This window comes from Phoenix dactylifera, chromosome 6 (assembly GCF_051530095.1).
Source record: "Phoenix dactylifera cultivar Ajwa chromosome 6, Ajwa_hap1_PhDact_Kaust_v1.1, whole genome shotgun sequence".
Lineage (NCBI taxonomy): Eukaryota > Viridiplantae > Streptophyta > Magnoliopsida > Arecales > Arecaceae > Phoenix > Phoenix dactylifera.
Window position 1 is genome coordinate 37,219,737 of NC_143195.1, and position 10,893 is coordinate 37,230,629.

The window sequence follows — 10,893 nt, forward strand, 5'->3', positions numbered from 1 at the left end:
AGAAACTATCTATAATACTGTATGCACTATGCAATGTACACGATTAACAATTGTGGATCCTCTACGACCCCAAGTCATATGAATTTACTATTACAATATGGCATCTCAATAAAAGTTTTGTTTTTGTTAAGTCATTAATATACTTGAATTGGACCTAGAGTTGCAATGTTGCACTCCTAATAAGAAAATACCAACCGACCTATTGTTCGAAGAATTTTTGAAGGAGATACACTCCATTTCTGGACAATTAGAGGTTTATAGTACAAGATAATGCTATTAGAAAACTTGACCAAAGCTAATTTGCGGTCCTCCAATTTGAAGTCCATCAACTGAGGGCCACCGACCCCATGCATGGCTTGTTTTATAGACATGCATTATATTGATATGAATGTCATGTTGGAGCTTCTTCAGCTGATGTTTTCTCATATAATCATTCTCATGAAAACCACTCGGTAATCAGGTGGTGGAAGATTCCTTATGGAGTAATATATAAGTATTATAAAGCTAGCACTATGAATATTGTTTATAAAGGCGTAACCTTAACGCTAAACCAAGATTTTTTGTGGGTAAATCAGAGTTAGGAATATGAGAATCTACTCGTTATAACTGAAGTTCACCAAGGCACCGGATTATACTATCATTGCTACCTATGGAACGCAAGAAAGGTATAACAATAAATATTGTTGTTACCTTGTACTTCGTGTGATATTTTTTCTCCTATGATTGATAGACATGGAAATAACATTATCATGATTTTCTTAAGCATAATTAGCATTATCATGATTACCATCATTTTTCTACCTTCTTCATTTGAGAATAGAGTAAATTATGAAGCATATTTCCAAAAATGTGTGTTAATTGGTTACGATCGCAGATAAACTTACATGTATTGTAGAGGAATTTTATTAGTTGTTGTTTTCTTTACCACCAGAAAAAATTTTATTATATAAACTTAATGCTGATACTATATATGTATGGACGATAAGTTGTAGGAATTAGTTAAGCAAATATATGGCCGCGAGTAATTTTAAAGGTTTTGAGTTATAAATTTCCGTTCTTTCCTTTCCTTTATTCAGGCATCTACAATTTAGGGTTTAGGTTTTCGCCGCCGCAGACCCTGTACCCCCTCCTCCTAGAAGATTCTGCAAGATCTGAGATGGAGGGAGCCCCATCCGAGTGTTAGGTTCATTGTAGGGGTGAGAGCAACAGAGTTAAAAAATGGCTGATCCAAATCGGTTTTGCCCTTTCGCATCAAAAGACGTTGTAGAGAAGCAGAAGCAGTGGAGAGGATCGGCAACAATATTTCAATCACTATCACCGTCCAAGGTAGCAACAAAAGATTAGAACGCGATATTCCGAGGTCAACACCATACCATACAAGGAGTCGGGCACACTCATCAATCCCTCAGACCTGAGCCTAGCAATGGAAGAAATGACACCTATAAAGATTAAGCAAGAGAGATAAAAGGTGGTATGTTTACATCTTCCATTGACCTCTGTAGAAAGATAGATAACTCTCTTTGAATCTTATCAAAGTAAGGTTTTGATTCAAGAAGAAAAAGAAATTTTATTATGAATTTACGATCCTTAACTCATAATCTCCTAACAAGTCTAGTATTAGTGAGTAAAATCGCCGATTGGTAGCATATCTGCCCTAACATCTCTATATTAGTTAAAAATATCACCATTTTCGTAGTTATATTCTTAAGTTCTAAAGCCCTGGATATTAATCGTCCACTCCAATCAAAGCTCGAATCAAAGAGAGAATATGACAATTGATACAATAACAATACCTAGGCAAAAAATCAAGATGATGAAGGTAAATGTTTGATAGCCAACCAAGAAGTAGAGGTACGTGATTCCTAATGTCAATTTATATGATTAATATTATTTTATTTCTTGATGTTACATAACATGCCTTCACTATGTTACTTTTATTTTTATTTTTTGGGTAAAGATTATTGATTTACTTGATACTATGTGCAAAATGATATCATTAACTTATGCAACTCACCTAGGTAGAAAATCAAGATGGTGAAGATAAATATTTGATAGCCAACGAATAAGTAGAGGTATATGATTTTTAATCTCAATTTATATGATTTATATTTTTTTATTTCTTTAATGTTACATAACATGTCTTCACTGTATGAATATTTTTTTTATTCTTTAGTAAAAATTATTGACTTTCTTGATGCTTTATACAACATGATATCATTAACATATGCAACTCCATAGGTTTCATGTTATGGAAGATTTAATAGTTGTAGCTTGATTATGGAAACACTTTTTGACTCAATGTTTCTAATTCATAAGCCATTATTCTTTAATATATTTCACTTTTTTAAATAACATTTCTCGGCAATGGATCCCATTCAATTCCTATGCATCATTTGGAAATGAGTGAGAAAAAGTAAAGGAAAATACGTAAAAGCTTGCTTGGATATTTAAAAAATAAAAAACCACTACAAATAACTAAAAATGAGTTTCAAAAAGATTTCGGTGTGGTTTTTCTATTTTCAAAGTGGCTTCCAAGTTTTTTCTTTCATTTATATTTTCATATTTCTCTCAAATTTTAGATGAAATTGTTCCCACATGTTGTTGTTAGATTATTTCAAATTCTTATTTTTCGCTTCCCATTATATAGCATTTTTGTTTGGTGGCCATTGTGGTTTCTAGCTTTACCAGCCACTCTATTTATATTTATGTCATATTCATTGTCTTTTTATTTTTTCAAACGTTCTCTAAACCTATACATATGAATGTGTTGCAGAAGCCATTAACACACAATATCAACAACAACAACAACAAAAAAAACTTTGACTTGCAGGTTTTACATGTATTCGGTGTGTAGGTAACTTCTTTACTATATATTATCAGAAATGAAAAATCTAAAAAACTTATTTGTGTTGTATATTTTGAATGGGTATCAATTTTTTAACACAAACTATCAAATATATTGTTAAACCAAATGAAGAACTTTGCACAGGAGCGCTCGTTCATACTTTTGACCTGCCTAATATGTATCTTTTCTTTTCTTTTTTGCTAGGGCAGATGTATCATACAATGCGAATACACTCAAAGGAGTCAAAAAACAACAAGTCCTGAAGCATATCTTAGTCCCGGGCTTTTGGATTTCTATCCTTTTTTATTGTTTGGAACCTTTAATTATCTGAAATGAATTTAATTAGGAAGATACAAAATATTTTTTATGGTCCTTGTTATGCTAAGATATACTGGATTTGGACACGGTTTATATCAAGAGGTGATCGACTACAATGATAGAATGTACTAACAATTTGGTTTGAATCTGGCACACTGACTGTTTATCTTGTTATGCAGGCATGAAGCCTAATCCTTTCCATGGTCGCATTGTGAAACAAAAAGGAGGCAGATAGGTAAAGAGGCGCCTAAATCTACGGTTAGAACCTTAGAGGGAGAATACAGTAATGGCCCAAACCAGGCCGAATCCAAGAAGATGAATAAGGTCTGATTGGGTTTTATCTGGCTCGGGTCACATTTCCCTGGTTTGTAAATCTTTGCGAGCACATTGTTGCCTTGAATGCTAGGAGAGTTGGGAAATTAAACAACAGGAGGGGAAAATTGAGGTTATTTGATGAACTGTTTCAACTCCTTAGAAATCTTCCCTTTTTTAATAAATAGTTTTCAAGCATTTAAAATGACAACATATCCAAAAAGATTCGCAGAAATTAGGTTACCTAAAACCCTACCTTTTATGCCCGATGCTCTGAACTTGTCGAAGTTCACGTCTCAATCCACAACGTCAATAAATTCATGCACGTTATAAACATAAATAACTGCAAATTTTGTTTAATTGGCACACCGAAACGGTCTAAATTTGAAATTGTCAGCGAATCATTTGTATAAGAGGAAACTGGACGATGCAAGAGGTAACATGCAGCTAAACTCACTTCACTTTAATCCCTAACTACTAAATCTAGGGCAAATTAGATTAACTCGAATTTGTTCTCTCTATTGAATTTCATATTCATATCAGTAACTCTAGTGATAATTTATTTCCTTCTCAAACCTCCTGGTCCTCTCTATATATACCTAACCCAACTCAAGAAAAAATACATAAAGAAAGAGAACTAGTGCAATTGCCCATTTTCTCTTAATTCGAAGAGCTCCCTTGTCTCCATAAATGTTGCTTTCCTCCGCTGAGTTCCTATCGCTGGACAACCCCCCTTCCCTAGGGTGTAGTCCTTTGCCAACTTCCTATAGTGTGCCCAATGAGCTTGAATGGATTTACAGACTCCAACCCACTCCCCAAACAGTACTGAGCCCAGCCGAACTTGAGGAAGCCAATAAGTTTGTGGATGCTGTGCTGGCTGATGGTGATGGTGAACCTGAAGCAAAATTTGATCCGACTTTCAAGCAAGCAGCAGCAGCAGAGAGTGGCGAAGGATTGGCTATTGCACCCATGCAAGTACCTGAGGATGGCATGGTGGCTGAAAGACCTAAAAATCTTCCTCGTGATTGGTATGTCATTGAGAAGACAAGAAAATTGGGAAAGACCGCCGGACAAAAGGATAAGGTATATCTAATTTTTTTTAAGAAAATATTAATCTTAGGTAGGATGATGGCCGCTGGTTTGCACTTGTTTTCTGTCCCCGTAATACGAATATGCTCATGATAAGTGTGAGGACCCATATGAGATGTGTTTGGTTCCATATTGGTTATACAATAGGTAGATTTAAGAAATCCAAATATTATCTTATGGTCAGCCTTTTCTGCTAAGTCTTAAGTTATTACAAATGATATGATAGCGGACCTCATGACCCACTTGGCCTAGAGGGACATCATGAGTCTAGATTGGTTTGTGATACTTATGATTGGATTTGAATAGATTTAGACTTTTAACCTGACGAGGACGCTAAAGCTTAAACAGAATAAGTATATAAGAATCCGTGCAAGCGTGTTTTTAGTCTTATATTAGCTATACAATAGATAGATTATAGGTACTTATACTAAACCAAAAACTCAAATAATACCATTCAACTAGTATTTTTAGATGAGGTCTTGGGTTGTTGTAGTAGCGTATCTTTCTTTTTTATAACTTTTATTTTCTTTAATTAGGTTTACATGTTCGTTTTAGCATGAGTGCCTAAGTGGAGAGGCGATTCGGTCTAAAGTAATCACCTACAACCTTGCATGAAGCTTGGATCCTTGGCGGTATGATTTTTGAATCGCAGATGACTATATAGCTCTCAATTAGACTTGATCATGGGTCAGGACTTGGGCCTTGGGCCTACACTATGTTTCTTTTTAGTTGGCCCTCGGATTGAGCCAACTTCAAATATGATATCTTTTGTGCTCGGCCCATGATCAAGTCGACTATCAATAGCCATCGCATCATCCTATTGCAGAGGCAGATGGCTGTGATCCACTTGAAAGCTATGCATATCCATGATGGGATCATAGTCTTTTATGGTGCAAAACACATACCGTAGAGGATCCACGGTTCTTCGGCAAAGTTTCAGAAGTCAATATCTACAGACTTGCCACCACCACTCTGATCCGAAGGTGCCAAAATCCACTTTCACAACCTCGGTGGTGACATTTGAGTTTGCCACGGCTATCCGAACCAAGGGCATTATATCATACAACTTGGCCTATAATTCGGTTAATTAACCCAAGTCATCCTGATTTCAAGGTCCTGTGTTTCTTTCCTACAAAAACCCTGCGTCGCTAGACTTACAATTCAGCCCTAACAATTTCCTTTAAGATACACACTGCTTTTGAAACCATATCCTATCGAGTTTCGTAGATTTACTGCTTCTTAGATAAACAGCAAGCAAGCATGCTGTTTTGTGCGTCATATAAAAGAGATAATGGTTGGGCGGGCGTTGCAGTATTATATCCAGAAAAATACTGGCCGGATACTCCGGTCACTGAAAAGAGTTCGTCGCTTTGTGGAAACTGGAAGTGCTACAATACGCAAGCCCAGAAAAAAGGTGGTGAAAGGGAATTCGGGCGTCTCTGATGATAAGGTGAGATCTAAACTCTAATGATTCGCTCCCATTATCTTTAGCATATTTGGCTATTTCTCAATCAACTTTCTCGATATACTTTATAAAGTTTTTGCGGCGTTCTATTTCATGCATGCAGTCGAAGGGGAAGCGCCCTGTAGAGGAAGGAGAGGGCGGGGAGGTGGAGCGCCAGATGCCGACGTCGGTGCTTCCGTAGAGATCACCAGTTCCCATGACCATGCAAGCGTTGGAAGATAAGGAGAACGATTGGTTTGCTGAATTTCTAGTGATTCAGTTGAAGTCTCTTCATTTGTGCTTCACAGGAGAAGATTAAGGCACAGCAAGACAAATGGAGCAGCTGATGGTAGGGTTTTTTTTTTTTTTAAATAATCGTGTCCTTGTTATTTTTCCTTTTTTTTGTGTCTTAGAAAGAAAGGTCAAGGAAGGGATACCAATCTACCCTTTTGGACAATAAATAATGTATCCTTTTTTCTTTGCTGTTTTATGATGAATAAATAAAAAGAAATGGTCGTCTCTGTGGATGGTTAATTTCTATTTGCACCTTGTGCACTGGTTTAAATTCTGGGGAAAAGCAAAAGAGCTCCAAGGTTCATGTCCGAGGGAGCACAATAAAAGCGCTAACCCAATATATATCGCGCTGATGAAACAATCTTCCGTAAATGCCGAATCCGTACCACTCCTCCTTTTCTCCTCCTCTTCTTCTTCTCTATATCCCTAAGACCCTAACCATATCGTAAACGACCCGTAACCACCCTTCTCGCTTCCTTGTCCTCTCGGATTCATTCACAGCCACCACCGTCCAGTCATAGCAGAGGTGGAGTGGGACAGAAGAAGAGAAGGCAGCGGAAGATAAATCGGCCGTTGGAGATCGCATCGAGGTAATCCAGGGAGCGCGGCAATCGACATGGTTTCAATAAGGAGAAGAAGAAGATCCGAGAGAAGCAGAAATGAAGACTGGGAGGGAAAGCAAGGCAAAGATGGACTAGATTTCATCAAAGTCGTCCAAATTATAAGCTTCGTATGAGTGAATCTCTACTAAAATTTGATCGGATATAAATTAGATGATGGGGATCTCGAATTGATAATCCAAATCATTAGACGTGATCTTTTATATCTAAACTGCTTACACAAAAAAAATTATATAATTTGGAGACCCATAATATACACATCAAGTGAGAAATATGTATTGTTTTATATTATTCAAAATGTTTATTTTTTGACCATTTGATGCAAAGACTAGGTCTCTCTAAATTTTTAAATTTTTGGTGTGTAAATAGTTTAGAACTATACATCGCATTTAATAGCTTGAATCATCAATATAGGACTCCCATTGTCCAATTTAGTTATGACCAAATCTGAGTGAAGATTTACTTGAGTATAACTAAATCTAGATTTCTCTGTATAGAGAGAAATAAATATACATACTAAAATTGAGGTCATGTGGACAACAAATTAATGGTGGTAAATGTGGAAACCGAATCAATAATATATTCTCCATTCAAGAACCAATGAACCATTAATCTAATTCTAAATCTATGTATTAATAAGTTCTTCCATTCAAATCAAATCATTAATGACATATCCTTCTCGCCATTATTCAAAAATAGTTAAGACCATATTCTCTCGTTCAAAGCAATTATTAATGTCAAAAGACATACCGCGGAAAGATATAACACTATAATTCTTAATTCATATATTCATAATAGAATCTCCCATTAAAAGCAAATCATTAATGGTGTATCCTTCTCACCATTACTCAAAAATAGTTAATATCATATCCTCGCATTCAAAATAAATCATTAATGGCATATCCTTCTCACTATTACTCAAAAATAGTTAACACTATATTCATGCATTCAAAGCCAATCCTTAAAGTAAATCATTACCACTAGTAAAATATTACGTTAATTCTTATTTAGTATAGTATTACGATATTACATCATGTATATGATAATTAATAATATATTATACCATTTATTATATATTATATTATTTATCATATATCAATTGTTTTTAGATAATTTGTAAAAATTGGTATTATGTAATATAAATATAACCAATAAAAAAATCAGGATAATAAATAGTTTTTCCCAAAATGTATGCAATCGAATAAGATCATATGTGACATGAATCCCACTCATTCAAGAGTAATCACAATAAACCTTTTTTCCCCAAATCTTAAAATCTACTATTTCTCTTAAAGAGTGAAGAGGCTAGCAGACTCTCTGTCCCCTCTCTTGCTTGATTGGCTTATTGGGAGACAAAAGGAAGCTAAGCAAGATAATGGAAATTGTTGGTATCAAAGAGGACAAAGTTGCACCAGGAGAACTAGGGGTGTACTTTTTATAATCTGGACCCATCAGCTAGCATGCCTCAGCAGCTATAAAATAAATGGATTTGAATGAAGAGTTTTCTATGATTGAGTTATGTATGGATTCGGCAAGACTCACCTGATTATAAATGGCATGTTTACTTTGCTCTTAAATTTACTTTCTTCTCCTCACCTTCTTCTTGCTTTTTATTTGGATGCCAACCCAAAATCTCTTAATTTTGATTACATATTTACTTTAATTTATTAGTTATATAATTGACAATGAAACACAGACTGAATTGGCAAGATGGATATATATACACATAAAATAAATTTACTAGGTATAGATTTATATTCATCAAGCCGCTTATGAATGATTTGGGCAGATTTTAGTGCTTTATAACCTAATTTTAATGGGCTTGCTTTCAAGAGAATATTAGATTCGGTCGGTGTTTGTCATCAAGAAATTATATCCTAGGCCCAATCTATTGACTTGGCTGCAGATCGAAACTATAGTGGCCCCTATGTGGACAGGACCGACTAGCCTCGGTATAAGATAAAAAAAAGCACTTTGCCCACCTCTCCTAAGTGAAACCTTAACCATGATCTTTGCCTTTCTTTCGTTTGCTGCCTAACTGAGAAAGGAAAGAAACATCTCGCGGAAGAGCATACTCGATCGCTCATCTCTTCCGCCGAGCGAGTGCTGCCCGCATCCCAATCTCAACCCTCTCTCAAGCGTTCTCTACCTCCTGAGTGTCGGTCATCTCCTCTTGGCTATGCCACCCTCACCTTCGTCCCCTATGCTTGATCTCGAACACTGCTCCGCTTTGCTCCGTATCTCGAATGGTCTGTGACGCAATGACCTTGGGCTGATGGAGCTTCTAGAGGAGGTTACAAGAATTCCTCACATATAAAAGGAAACCAGACGATGCAAGAAATAATGCATGGCTAAATTGACTTCATGTTGAACCCCTAACTATTAAATCCGAAGCAAATTAGATCAACTCAAAGCAACCACCCTATTGAATTCCAGATTCATACCCTTAACTCTTGTGATGATTTCTCTCCTTGATCCTCTGAGTCCTCTTTATATATACCCGACCCAGCTAAAGAAAAAATACATAAAGAAAAAAAACTTGTGCCATTGTCTATTTTCTCCCTCCAAATCTTGAGTTTCAGTTTAGAAAAGCTCCATTTATTGAAAATGTCGTTCTCCTCTCGGAGCTTCTCATTGCTTGACAACCCCACTATTCTTGCATGCAATCCTATGCCAACTTTATTGAGCTTAATGAGTTTGAATGGATGTATGCATTCCATCCAATCCCCAACGAAGTTGGCATTGGATTGCATACAAGAACAGAGGGGATGTCAAGCAGCAAAAAGTTGAAGGAGGCGAACGGCAATGTCAAGAAGGAGAGCTTCTTTGAACTAAAATTTTAGAATTGGCAAGGAAAACATGGACAATGGTAGTATTTTTTTTTTCTTTATGTATTTTTCCTTTAGTTGGGGTAGGTATATATAGAGAGGACTCGGAGGTTCGAGAAGGAGAGAAGTCATCATTGGAGTTAAAGGGCATAAATATAGAATTCAATAGAGAGAATAAATTTGAGTCAATCTAATTTGCCTTGGATTTAATAGCCAGCGATTGAACGTGAAGTGAGTTTAGCCATGCATTACCTCTTACTTTGTTTAGTTTCCTCTTATAAAGATGATTCACTAACACTTTGGAATTTAGACCGTTACAGTATGCCCTGTGAACGCTTGTCGAAATAGTGAGAGCCACGAGGAGAAGAGAGGGGAGGTGGACGATGACTCGAGATCTTGTAGAAAGTGCACGAATCTGGAATTCAATAGAAGGAAGAAATTCGAGTTAATCTAATTTGCCCTAAATGGATAAAATGTAGAGAGAGTTTAGCCGCGCATTATCTCTTGCATTGTTTAGTTTCCTCTTATAAAAATAATTTGCTGACACTCTGGAATTTAGGGCCATTTTCTTTCTATTGAATCCTATGTCATCCTTATCAAAATGGTGAGAGCCACAAGGAGGAGAGAAGGGAGGTCTTGTAAAAAGTGTATGAATGGTGGACGGAGACTCGAGGTCTTGTAAAAAGTGCATGAATATAGAATTCAATAGAAAGAATAGATTATAATCTAATTTGCCATATACGGATAAAGTGTGAAGAGGGGTTAGCCATGCATTACCTCTTGCATTGTTTAGTTTCCTCTTATAAAAATGATTCAATGACACCTTGGAATTTAGACCATTATAGCGCGTCCCATGAACTTTTGTCAAAATGGTGAGAGAGCCATCAGGAGGAGGGCTGAGAGGTCGACGAGGGCTCGAGGTCTTATAAAAAGTGCATGAATCTCGATTCAACAAAAAAAAAATAAATTTGAGTTAATATAATTTGCTCTATATTTAATATATAGATGAAGCATGAAGAGAATTTCGCCGTGAACTACCTCCCGTATTATCTAGTTCCCTCTTATAAAAATGATTCAGTAACATCCTAGAATTTAGACCGTTACATTGCGCCCCCAAACTCTTATCGAAAAGGTGAGAGCTAT